This window comes from Coenobita brevimanus, chromosome 43 (genome assembly GCF_032717465.1).
Source record: "Coenobita brevimanus isolate Jiangsu-jjx chromosome 43, ASM3271746v2, whole genome shotgun sequence".
Classification (NCBI taxonomy): Eukaryota; Metazoa; Arthropoda; class Malacostraca; order Decapoda; family Coenobitidae; genus Coenobita; species Coenobita brevimanus.
Window position 1 is genome coordinate 12856683 of NC_136996.1, and position 10686 is coordinate 12867368.

At 44.6% G+C, this 10686-nt stretch overlaps 1 non-coding gene across 1 annotated transcript; it reads left to right on the forward strand.

Moving 5' to 3' along the window:
* Nucleotides 1-548: 548 nt before the first annotated feature.
* LOC145397947 (5S ribosomal RNA) lies at nt 549-667 on the forward strand. The gene has a single exon (XR_013897065.1). It is a non-coding gene; the product is annotated as a 5S ribosomal RNA (ribosomal RNA).
* Nucleotides 668-10686: the final 10019 nt, after the last annotated feature.

A 10686-nucleotide genomic window follows, 5' to 3' on the forward strand; every position in this document is an offset into this window, starting at 1 on the left:
TGAAGTGAATCTAGTTTTGAAAGAGTGCGAGTGGAGGCAGAACGGACCTTGCAACCATAATCGAGTTTAGACAGAATAAGAACTGACTGAACTTGAAGAAGTGTGGCATGATCAGCACCCCATGAAGGATGAGACAGCGTTTGCAGCAAACAACGAAGATTAAGAGTAGAAGACCTGAGGGAAGAAAAACGCACATTCCAACATAACTGCGAGTCAAAGATGTCAACTATAGCGAGGGTCTACTGTACTGTATATAATGATTATATACAGTAAAAGCTAATTTTTCGGCAGCTGATTATTCAGTAATCTAATATTTCGGCAGTTTTGAGAAATAGTCCCATTTATGTAAGTCTCTGATTGTTCAGCAGATATTCCGAATCATCTCAGCAGGCCAGGAAGTGCTGTCTGTGACTTGAAGGCCTACTGTGTCATTACACTTCTATATGTTCACTGATTTCTATATTTCTCAGATTCACATATAGTATTGTATTAATTACACTACTGTACAGTATCTTATAGTTCAGTAATGCCCAATATTAGCAAGGGTAGCCAACGGCCATACCACGTTGAGTACACCGCTTCCCGTCCGATCAGCGAAGTTAAGCAACGTTGGGTCTGGTTAGTTCTTGGATGGGTGACCGCCTGGGAACACCAGATGCTGTTGGCATCCCTACTTGTCAAGTGGGGTTGGTGGAGGATTAGTGCCCCTCCCTGTAAAACAATTAACTCTAAGCCGTTGGCTGCCCCGTTTGGGATACATGGCGTCTGGCAATGAATGAATGAATGAAAAACATTCCAAACCCTCTCACTAATTCTCAACGCCTTCCTGATTATGACATTACCAGGAATTGTGTAGCCTATGAACCACTGATATTGTAATGCATCAACCATAAATAAACATTTCTTGTTAAATCTGTTTTCCTGCTGTTTTTAGCTCTTTGGCTGTGACAACTCTTGTTTGATTTGTCAGTGGAATGGCAGAAGAGACTGTCCTAAGTGTTTAACCAAACCTAACCTAACCTAGGTTAACTGTACCTAATAATTTAACCAAACCAAACCTAACCTACAGCTGGGAAACTGGGAAACAAAATCCATCTTTGTGTACTTAGAGTAAGTTTCTTCCATTGCGTGGGAAACAAACAAACCTAGATATGACAACAGCTTAACCCCTCAATGACTGTGGGTTCAGAAATTTGCATGCACCCCTGGCCAGCCCCAAAACAATTTTTTAACGAGTTCCACAATCAATTTATTTTTCGAACAGATGTGAAGAGAATCATCTGGTGCACCTAACAATGTGCTATTAAGCCTCCTAAACCCATCCTGTGATTTGCTGATTCACGGAAGAATTCATAAAATTACGGTGAATGTGCCATTTGGATGAAAACATCTGACATTAAGTGACTGCTTCATTGCTTGGGATGGTACCATAGTGTTGTGTAAACATTCCAGTGACCTTTGTTCCGTTCCCATAATTGTTCAGTTTTTTGTAGCTAGCGCTAACTCGAAGTCACGGACATTGGTAATGTAAGGTAGGTTGTTCAGTGCCGGGGGTTATCAAGGGATTAATGGAATACAATACTGTTTGCATCAATACTCGCTCTTTCACATATACAGTACACACAAAAACATACAAAAGAATGGGCGCTAAATGTACGTTCAACTTTCAGCAGAAAGACCTTACCAATTCAAACCAGTTTATCTTCTTATGCAAGGAATGGAATGGAACGAAGAGGTGAGACGGGTTGTGGCACAAAAAAAGAAAGCATACAGTAAAACCTCAATATAACGGACTTCAATAGATCAGAATTCGCTTTTATTGGACTCAAGGAGCTACCAGACTAAATTCCTATATATTGGAAAAAGTTCGATAAGGCCAGAAGCAGTCCAGACTGCCTGACCACTTCAGCTATGTTCACCACAACAGGGTAAATAAAAGACATGTTTATCAGTGTACAGTGCAGTATTATTATTATTATTATTATTATTATATATATATATATATATATATATATATATATATGGAGCCTCTGTGGTACAGTGGTAGAGTGTGCGTTTTGTACACGGGTGGACCAGGGTTCGCGCTCCACCAGGGTAATAAACTTTGAGAGTGTTCACCCGGCCACGTACTGCATTGGCGGACACAAGGGGTGCTGTGGTTGAACCAGTGTCGCTTACTGTAAAGTATGCTTGCACCCAGTCGGCTTGCGCGAGTCGATTACACTTGGTTCACAGACTATACACTCATCCAAAGCCACTCCAACACTACAATTATACTTACAAGCACTTCTCACACTACATACAATCTCTACTAAACAGCCTAAGCCACTTGGTAGAGATACAGTGGCTGCACTGTCCTGACTTCGGTCGGGATAGGCCGGTCCTGCAGTGGATACTCAAACGGCTGATGATGATGATGATGATAATTTTATATATATATATAAAAATTTATATACGTAATCCCTCCAATATCCAGACGCCCATTATCTGGACATCCCCAATAACTGGACATTTTCATCCCGGGATTCGACATTCCCAAAATGGGCCAAAAACCGCAAATTTTTTTTAAAAATCCAACTTTCTCCCTCCCGTAATTTGAAGCTGGCGTGCACGGCGCGGGCCAGCTGTGTTCTGGTGCGTTGTTCCGATGACGTCCGCTAGAGCATCCCTGCATCCTCCCCACTTACCGCCCGTCTCTTGTTGTGTGTGCACGCTCGTCGTCATGGCTGCCCACATGCTCACTTTTGTGGTGGTGCCTTACCTGCTGCAGGCTCTCCTGCTGCTTTCGTGCCTCTCCTATGTGTGTGTGATGATGGCCTGCCGCCTGAGAAGAGGAAGAGTGGTTTTGACTCTGGAGAAGAAGAGGGAGATATTAGACAAGGTGGATGCGGGATGGTCTACCTCATGTATCCTCCGTGAATTCAACCTGGCCTGATCTACTTTGTTTGATATCAAGAGATCCCAAGACAAACTCATGCAGTACATGGCTGACTTCTCGTCGAAAAGCAAACGCAACGTGGAGAGGAAGGTGATGTATACTCACAAGTATAAAGAAGTCGACCGCTCCACGTTGATTTGGTATCGACAGCAACGTGTTGCTGGTGTGGTGATGCGTGGCATGGAATTGAAGGCTGCTGCTGAGAAGTTCACAAGGCTTCACGACGCCCTAGACTTCAAGGCATCCGAAGGTTGGCTCTTCGCGTTCAAGTTACGACGTGGCCTTACCAACCGTAAGTCTCATGGCGAAGCTTTGGACACCAACGAGGATGGAGTAGACAAGTTTCAGTACAAGGTGAAGTGCTTGATCGACAGGGAGGGCCTCACTCTCGGTCAAGTCTACAATGCTGACGAAACTGGCTTATTCTATCGCTCGTTGCCTACGAACACTCTAGCCGAGGAGATGGAGAAGCGTGTACCTGGCCGCAACCTTTGTAAGCAACGGATATCTGCTTTGTGTTGTGCCAATGCTAAAGGCATGCACCTGCTCAAGCCCATTATTGTTGGCCATGCAAAGCAGCCTCGGTGTCTTTGTGGGGTGATGGATGTCCTTCCTGTCATCTGGTACCATTCCTTGAAGGCATGGTGCACAGCCTACATCTTCAAAGACTAGTTCCACCACCGTTTCGTCAAGGAGGTCATCCATTACCAGACGGAGAAACTGGGAATCCCACTCGACCAGGTAAAGGCCCTCCTTCTCCTCGACAATGCACCTGCCCACCTGTGCGACAAGGAGTTGGTGGCTGAGAATGGGCGCATTAGGTGCATGTTTCTGCCACCTAATACTACTGCTCTCATCCAACCAATGGACCAAGGAGTGATCGTGGCAACGAAGAGGCTGTACCGAAGGAAGTTTCTGGATGAGGTGATGGTTGTTCTCGAGGACGAGGACGAGTGCAGGGAGGGATGGGACACGCGAGGCCAGCGGACTTTGGAAAACATACGCCGTTACAACATCAAGTCTGCCATCTACAACTGGGCCAGTGCATGGATGGAAATCCCTGTCAAGACTCTAGAAAATGGTTGGTCTCGTCTGCTTCTCGGAACGGATGTGGAGCACGATTTACTAGGTTTCGATGTGGATGACTTCCATGCACATCTACATGCGCATGGAGACGATGTTGACGTAGACGAAGTGCATGAGTGGTTGGATGACGACGAGGGCGATCCTGGGTATCAGACCATGTCTGATATCGAGATCGCATCTTCAGTTGCAGGTGTCAGTACCCAGCTTGAAGATTCCGCCGAGGACAGCGATGATGATGCGGACTCCTCTCAGCGTGACACTACTCCAGCCATCCCCAAGCTTAGTGCACTCCGGGACCACCTAGAGTTCGTTCTCGACTACCTGGAGCACCCGGACTGCGACAGGGAGATGGGGCCCTTGGGACTTGTGGAGGAAGTGGTCGCTTTCAGGCAGCGCATCAATAATTGTCAAAATCGCCGTTTCTTGCGTCAATCAACGATTGACAGCTTTTTCAGATCCGTGACTCCCGCTGTGCCCAGCCCTGGCTCCACTCCATTGCCTCCCCAAGACAGGCCCTCATGCTCCGAGCCACAGCCCAGCACATCAGGCACGGTGGAGTCACCACTCGACGTGAGTTTGCGCCTCTCTTTAGAGTCGTCTGCAGTGGGTACGCCATCACTAGGACCTAGCGACGCACCCCTAGGTCACCTGCATGTGCTACTCTCAGACTCTGACAGTGATTAAATGCCTAGAACTTCTCCACTAGACCACACGGGACTTTACAGTGTTGTGCAGTGAAAAAAAAACAGTGCATAGTGCTAAGGAATTTGAGTTCTGAGTGAAAAGACAAAGAGTTAATGGACTGTCAATGTAACGTAAATTAATTTGAGTGTGTTTTGTTTAGAAAATGGTTTTAAAAGTGGAAAGACTTAAAGTGCAGAGTGCAACACTTATTTCATTAAGGTACAATGGAGCGCAAGTAAGACAAGAATGCGCAGTGTTATGAGAATGGAATTCTGAGTGCAAATGACTAAGTTCTGTGCAAGACTTCATTAACAGTGTACTGCAAGTGCTTCAGGAACTCCTTCTTACTGTCAGAGTCTGAGAGGAGGTGGGTTATTCATCGAGATGGCCAGGGACTTGTTGTAAGTACCCAGAATGTTTCATATTGTACTGTACTGTATTTTCCATACTTACATCTAGCACCTCATTTCACTCTTTCATGTCCCTTACTGGAGTGAATAGTGCCTTACGTGCTATGCACGTGCAGTAGGGAGGTGTTTTTCTGAGTTAGGCTAGGTTAGGGTCCATAACTACCACTCCAGGAGCCAGGGACTTGTACGTACCCAGAATGTTTAATATTGTATAAACTCACCTCTAAAACCTCATTTTATGGTTCTTTTGCATTTCAGTCTTTTATGTCCCTTATTGGTGTGATCTGGGTCTTAAATAGGTGCTATGCATGTCCAGAGGGAGTTGTATAGGTGTTTTTCTGAGTTCGGGTCCATAAGTACAAGTCCAGGAGGCTGGGGCCCAATATCCGCATAGGATCACTATCCGGACATGCCTTTGGTTCTATTACATCGGATATTGGAGGGATCACAGTATATATATATATATATATATATATATATATATATACAGTAGAACCTGTCTCATTCGGACTATATGGGGGGAAGGGTTGTCCGAATTAGCACATTGTCCGGACCATCAGGGTAATCTCCAGTTCATACCAAAAACTATCTACATATGGTATGTTTGTTAATTATTAACATATGTGGCATATGTCAACCCTACGTAACTGCAAAAGATGAAAGGATACTAAAATAACCAAACTAATCATGTACAATAGTTTTGTATTGCATAATTTACAGGTAAGGCCATGACAAGAAACTAGCCTACATTTTAAATTGTAGTAAGTGACTATGGCCTGTGTAGGCAAAAAAATAAATTAATTAACCCCTTAAATGTGGATCGTCGCGTTTGTGATGCTCGCCAAAAAGGACATAACGGCGGAGCGTCGCGTTTGCAATTCAAGGTAATTTTGAATAAACGGGGGCAAGGATGTTCCAGCCGGTATTGTCTATCAGTACCACCACCCTTTAGCTACAATTAGCATACTTTACCTTTGTACTACTGACCTCCGTTGTTGCCAAGTATCGCGTTCCCCCCACCCCCCACGGCCCGGCCAGCCTGGCTGTGATACATGGCAGCGCTCTGACTGCTCAGAACTGTAAATCTGCGCTCTCCTCTCGCAAGCAGTTTATGCTAATAGGAAACCCTTGTTTCCCCAGTTGTAACACTAGCTTTTTTTCGCACGGTTTGCCCCTGTTTAGCGTCAGTTTACCGCAGGCTTTCAAAGTGACATTATGGCGAGTTCTAGCTCTTCCGAGTCAGTGCGAGCGGCCGACAGGAACGAGAATAAAGTGACGGGCGTACGGCAGAATAAAAAGCGCGCCGCGGTGATCTTTTGGGAAGTAATATGATTGAAAATAATGTAGTATACATGTTTTTAGCTGTGAAAATGGAAATGTTTGTTGAGTGCCGCGCTGCATGTCGGCCGTACGCTCCATTGATTTTAGCCTTATTTTCAGTGCTTATTGTACAAATACGGATTCCAAACTACCTGTACGTTGTAGTATAAAGTTTACTGTGACAGAATGAGGCTGTGGTAGAGGGGAAACCGGGTTGTTGGAGGCGTGAAAGTGAAGATTTGGTTACCCAAGTCTCCACAAGTGCTTGGGTAGTCCATGAAGGCTCAACACCTGTCTCTGGAGAAAGCTGAATGTAAGTACTATCTGCAATACCAAGTATAATGTTCTAGGGTTAATCTCTGATTTTTGGCTAATATTTTCCTACAGGTACTCAGACCGCGAAACAACCCCGCCACCCGGGGGGGGTCGACTGTTCATGGCCACGCATTAGGGGTTAATTAACCCTTTTATTTGGAATAAAAATAAAACTTATGTAGGAAAAAAATACATTGTCATCTTTGGCATACTGATAACGCCCATATGGGCAAGAAGCTAATGTTTGATGTACAAGTAAAGCACATTTAAGTACAAAAAATAACCTACAGTAATCATTAAACACTGCAGAATATTCTGACCCATTTTTGAGTAAGGAAACTCCTCCTTTTAACACCTTTATTCATTGCAGAAGCTACACTTGCATTAAGGGGCATGGTAAGGAGGATTAACTTTTGAAATACAGCGTAAAAATATAAATGGTTGGTGAACTAGTTAATGGAACGAATGCTAGCGTGTGTTAAAAACAGGCGCCCATGTTGCGACCTAGCGTGATACGAGACTAAACGAATGACGATCGCTTTCCGCGCTGATACTGAAAATGACTTTAGAATTACTTTCAACATATTTTTGGAGCTTATTATTCTTAAATTTTGTCCAAATTAACAGACATCCGGATCAAAGAGGTTCTACTGTATATATACACACTCAATCCTCGTAAATTGCATCAATCTGGGTCTGGACCACTGCCGTGATTTACAAATTTCGTGGTTTATAAATAATAACTCTTATGTGAAAAATGAATTTGGGTCTGGACTTTGGCCAACCACCCCCCACAGCACCCTACCTACACCTATCTAGGCACCATCAAACACAAACATACAAATTTAGGAATATTCAGTGCATGTGTTTAATAGAAATAAGCAATGTTAATGGATCTCACCTTAATCCTATGATGATATTGCTTTAAGTGAATGGAGTGGGGTGGTGTTGGGAAGAACTTAGAACCTCTCAGCATGAGGTGGAGGTGCTCCCTCATGCTGTTCTCCCTTCTCCAGCTCCTCTGCCTCCCTCAGAAAGCCCTCAAAGTCTCAACATGACGAATGAGCCTCCCTTCTCAACACGACGAATGAGCTCCAAACATTGACTGTACAACAACGGCGGCAGCTTCTTGACACCATCTTGCTTAGAGCGCTTCATCGGGGGTTCAGGAGGGGCCATGGAAGGTAGGAGGTGGGGGGGGAAGGTGCACAGAAAAAGGCAGGCAGCTTTCGTACTCCACAGCGATGGTTGGTAGTGTGCGGACTGGCGGGAAGAACAACAACAACGTGGCAGCAATAGTATGCACACTTGCCACCAGGGATGCATGGTGATTGGTTGTTGGGTCGCAATTTTCAATTTGAATGCTGCGGTTTACGATTCTCCTTGGAAAAGGCCCACTATGAGTGCCTAGGTCCGCGATTTTTGTGACCCCTGGGGGTAGGGGGGTTTTCAAGAATACTCCCCCAGTATCCCTGCTTGTCGTAAAAGGCGACTAAAAGGGTTGGCGGAGGGTTAGTGCCCCTCCCCGGAAAACAACTAACTAAAAAAACAAACAAGAAGCCTCGGACAAGGACTGACCAAACGTTGACGACCCAAGACCGGACAAAGGACTTGGTAATGTGTACATGGAATGTAAGAGGAGCGAATGATGAGGTGAAAGAGAGAGAGATTGTCCAGGTGCTTGAGGATGCGAAAGTGGATGTATGTGGAATAACTGAAACAAAATGGAGAGGAGAAAGTGTGAGAGAATGGGAGTATGGATGGGGTATATGCAAAAGGGAGTAGATGAGAATGAGAGGGCAAAGGAAGGAGTGTGTATAGTTGTGAGTAAAAGATGGAAGAAGAGCATAAGACAGTATGGATCAGTTGGGTCAAGGATTGTGTGGGTAAAGTTGAAAGTTGGAATACAAATGTGGGCGATTGTGTGTGTGTATGCGCCAACGCAAGATCGTGCTAGAAGAGTGAGAGAAGAGTTCTGGACAAATGTGGAAGTGTGCATGGAAAAGTTTGGAAGGAATGAGAGAGTGTTTTTGATCGGTGATATGAATGGTAAAGTTGGTAATGTGAAGGTGGATGGAATAGTTGGTGAGTGGGGTGTGCCTGCTGAGATAGATGAGAATGGGAGTGCATTAGTGGACATCTGTGCTGGGAGGGGGTTGGTAATAGCCAATACCCTCTTCAGGCATAAAATGATCCACAGGTATACATGGCGAGTGATGAGAAGGGTGGGTGGTGAACTGAATGAAAGGAAGGCAATGATTGATTATGTGTGTGTGGATGAAAGGATGCGAAGATGTATATTGGATGCAAGAGTTTATAGAGGTTGGGGGAGTGGCCTTTCTGACCACTACTTGGTGGTGGCCAGAATTAGGATGCAAGTAAGATGGAGGAATAGAAGAAGGGAAAAGGCACGAGAGGAAGGAGTAGTTGCAAGGAGAGTGGAAAGGTTACAAGAGGATGAGAAAAAGGCAGAGTATAAGAGAGAAGTGGAGGAACGATTGGGCAAATATGAATTGGAGCAGATGGGAGACGTGGAAGGTGTGTGTAAGATATTTACAGAAGAAATATGTGCAGCATGTGATGTGGTGTGTGGAAGGAAGAGAAGACGGAGGGGGGTGCAAGGAACAGCGTGGTGGACTGAAGAGGTGAAACAGGCTGTGGCACAAAGAAGAAAGCATACAATGAATGGATGAGAAATAGGGGCGTGGAAGAAGTTGAGAGGCAGAAGAGAGAGTTATATGTGGAAAGGAAGAGAGAGGTGAAAAGATTAGTAAGAGAGAGTAAGAAGAGAGTGGATCAGGAATTTGGAAGGAATTTGAGTGTAAAGTGGAGGGACTGTAAGAAAATGTTCTGGAGAGAAGTGAAAAGAGTAAGACAGGGTGGAAGTGAAGTTAGCAGGGGAGTGAAAGATAAACATGGTAGATTACTAGTGGAGAAGGGAGAAAAAGTGAGCAGATGGAGAGAACACTTTAAGGAATTGTTGAACGTAGAGGATGGAAGTAATGCGAGTATAAGTGGCTGGGGAATGGCTGGGAGAAGGAGGAGGTGAGAAGACAGGTAGAAATCAGTAGGATAGAGGTTGTGGAAGCAATGAAGAAAGTTAAATCGGGAAAGCCCCAGGAATTGATGGAGTGTGTGGTGAGATGCTGAAGCATGGGGGAGAGATAGTAGTAGAATGGATGTGGAAGATGTGCAGATTGGCCTGGGAGGAAGGTAGAGTCCCGGAGGATTGGAAGTCAGGTATAATTATTCCCTTGTACAAAGGAAAAGGGGAAAAAGAAGTGTGTGGTAATCATAGGGGCATTTGTCTTCTTAGTATAATAGGAAAAGTGTATGGTAGGATACTTATAGACAGAGTTAGAGAAAGAACAGAGAAATTAGTTGGAGAAGAACAGGGAGGCTTTAGGAAGGGAAGAGGTTGTGTAGATCAGATATTCATTCTTAGATCTTTAGTGGAAAAGTTTCTAGAGAAGGGAAAGAAGTTGTATGCGGCTTTCATGGATTTGGAGAAAGCATATGACAGGGTGGATAGACAAGGATTGTGGAAAGTGTTAAGAATATATGGAGTAGATGGGAAGTTGTTGAATGCTGTGAAGAGTATGTATGATGGTGCTAAGGCTGCAGTGCGTGTGGATGGTGAACTAAGTGAATTTTTCTCTTTGAAAGTTGGTTTGAAACAGGGATGTGTCATGTCTCCATGGTTGTTCAATCTGTACATGGATGGGGTAATAAAGAGGTACAAGGTAGGGTAGTGGATGTTGGAGTGGCCCTGGTGAGAGAGGATAGTGTTTGGAAACTCCCTGTACTGTTGTTTGCAGATGATACTGTGTTGTTGAGTGAAGATGAAGGGGAGCTGCAAGGCTTGGTGGATGAGTTTGAGAGAGTGTGTAAGAAAATGAACCTAAAGGTGAATGTAGGGAAGAGTAAATTGAT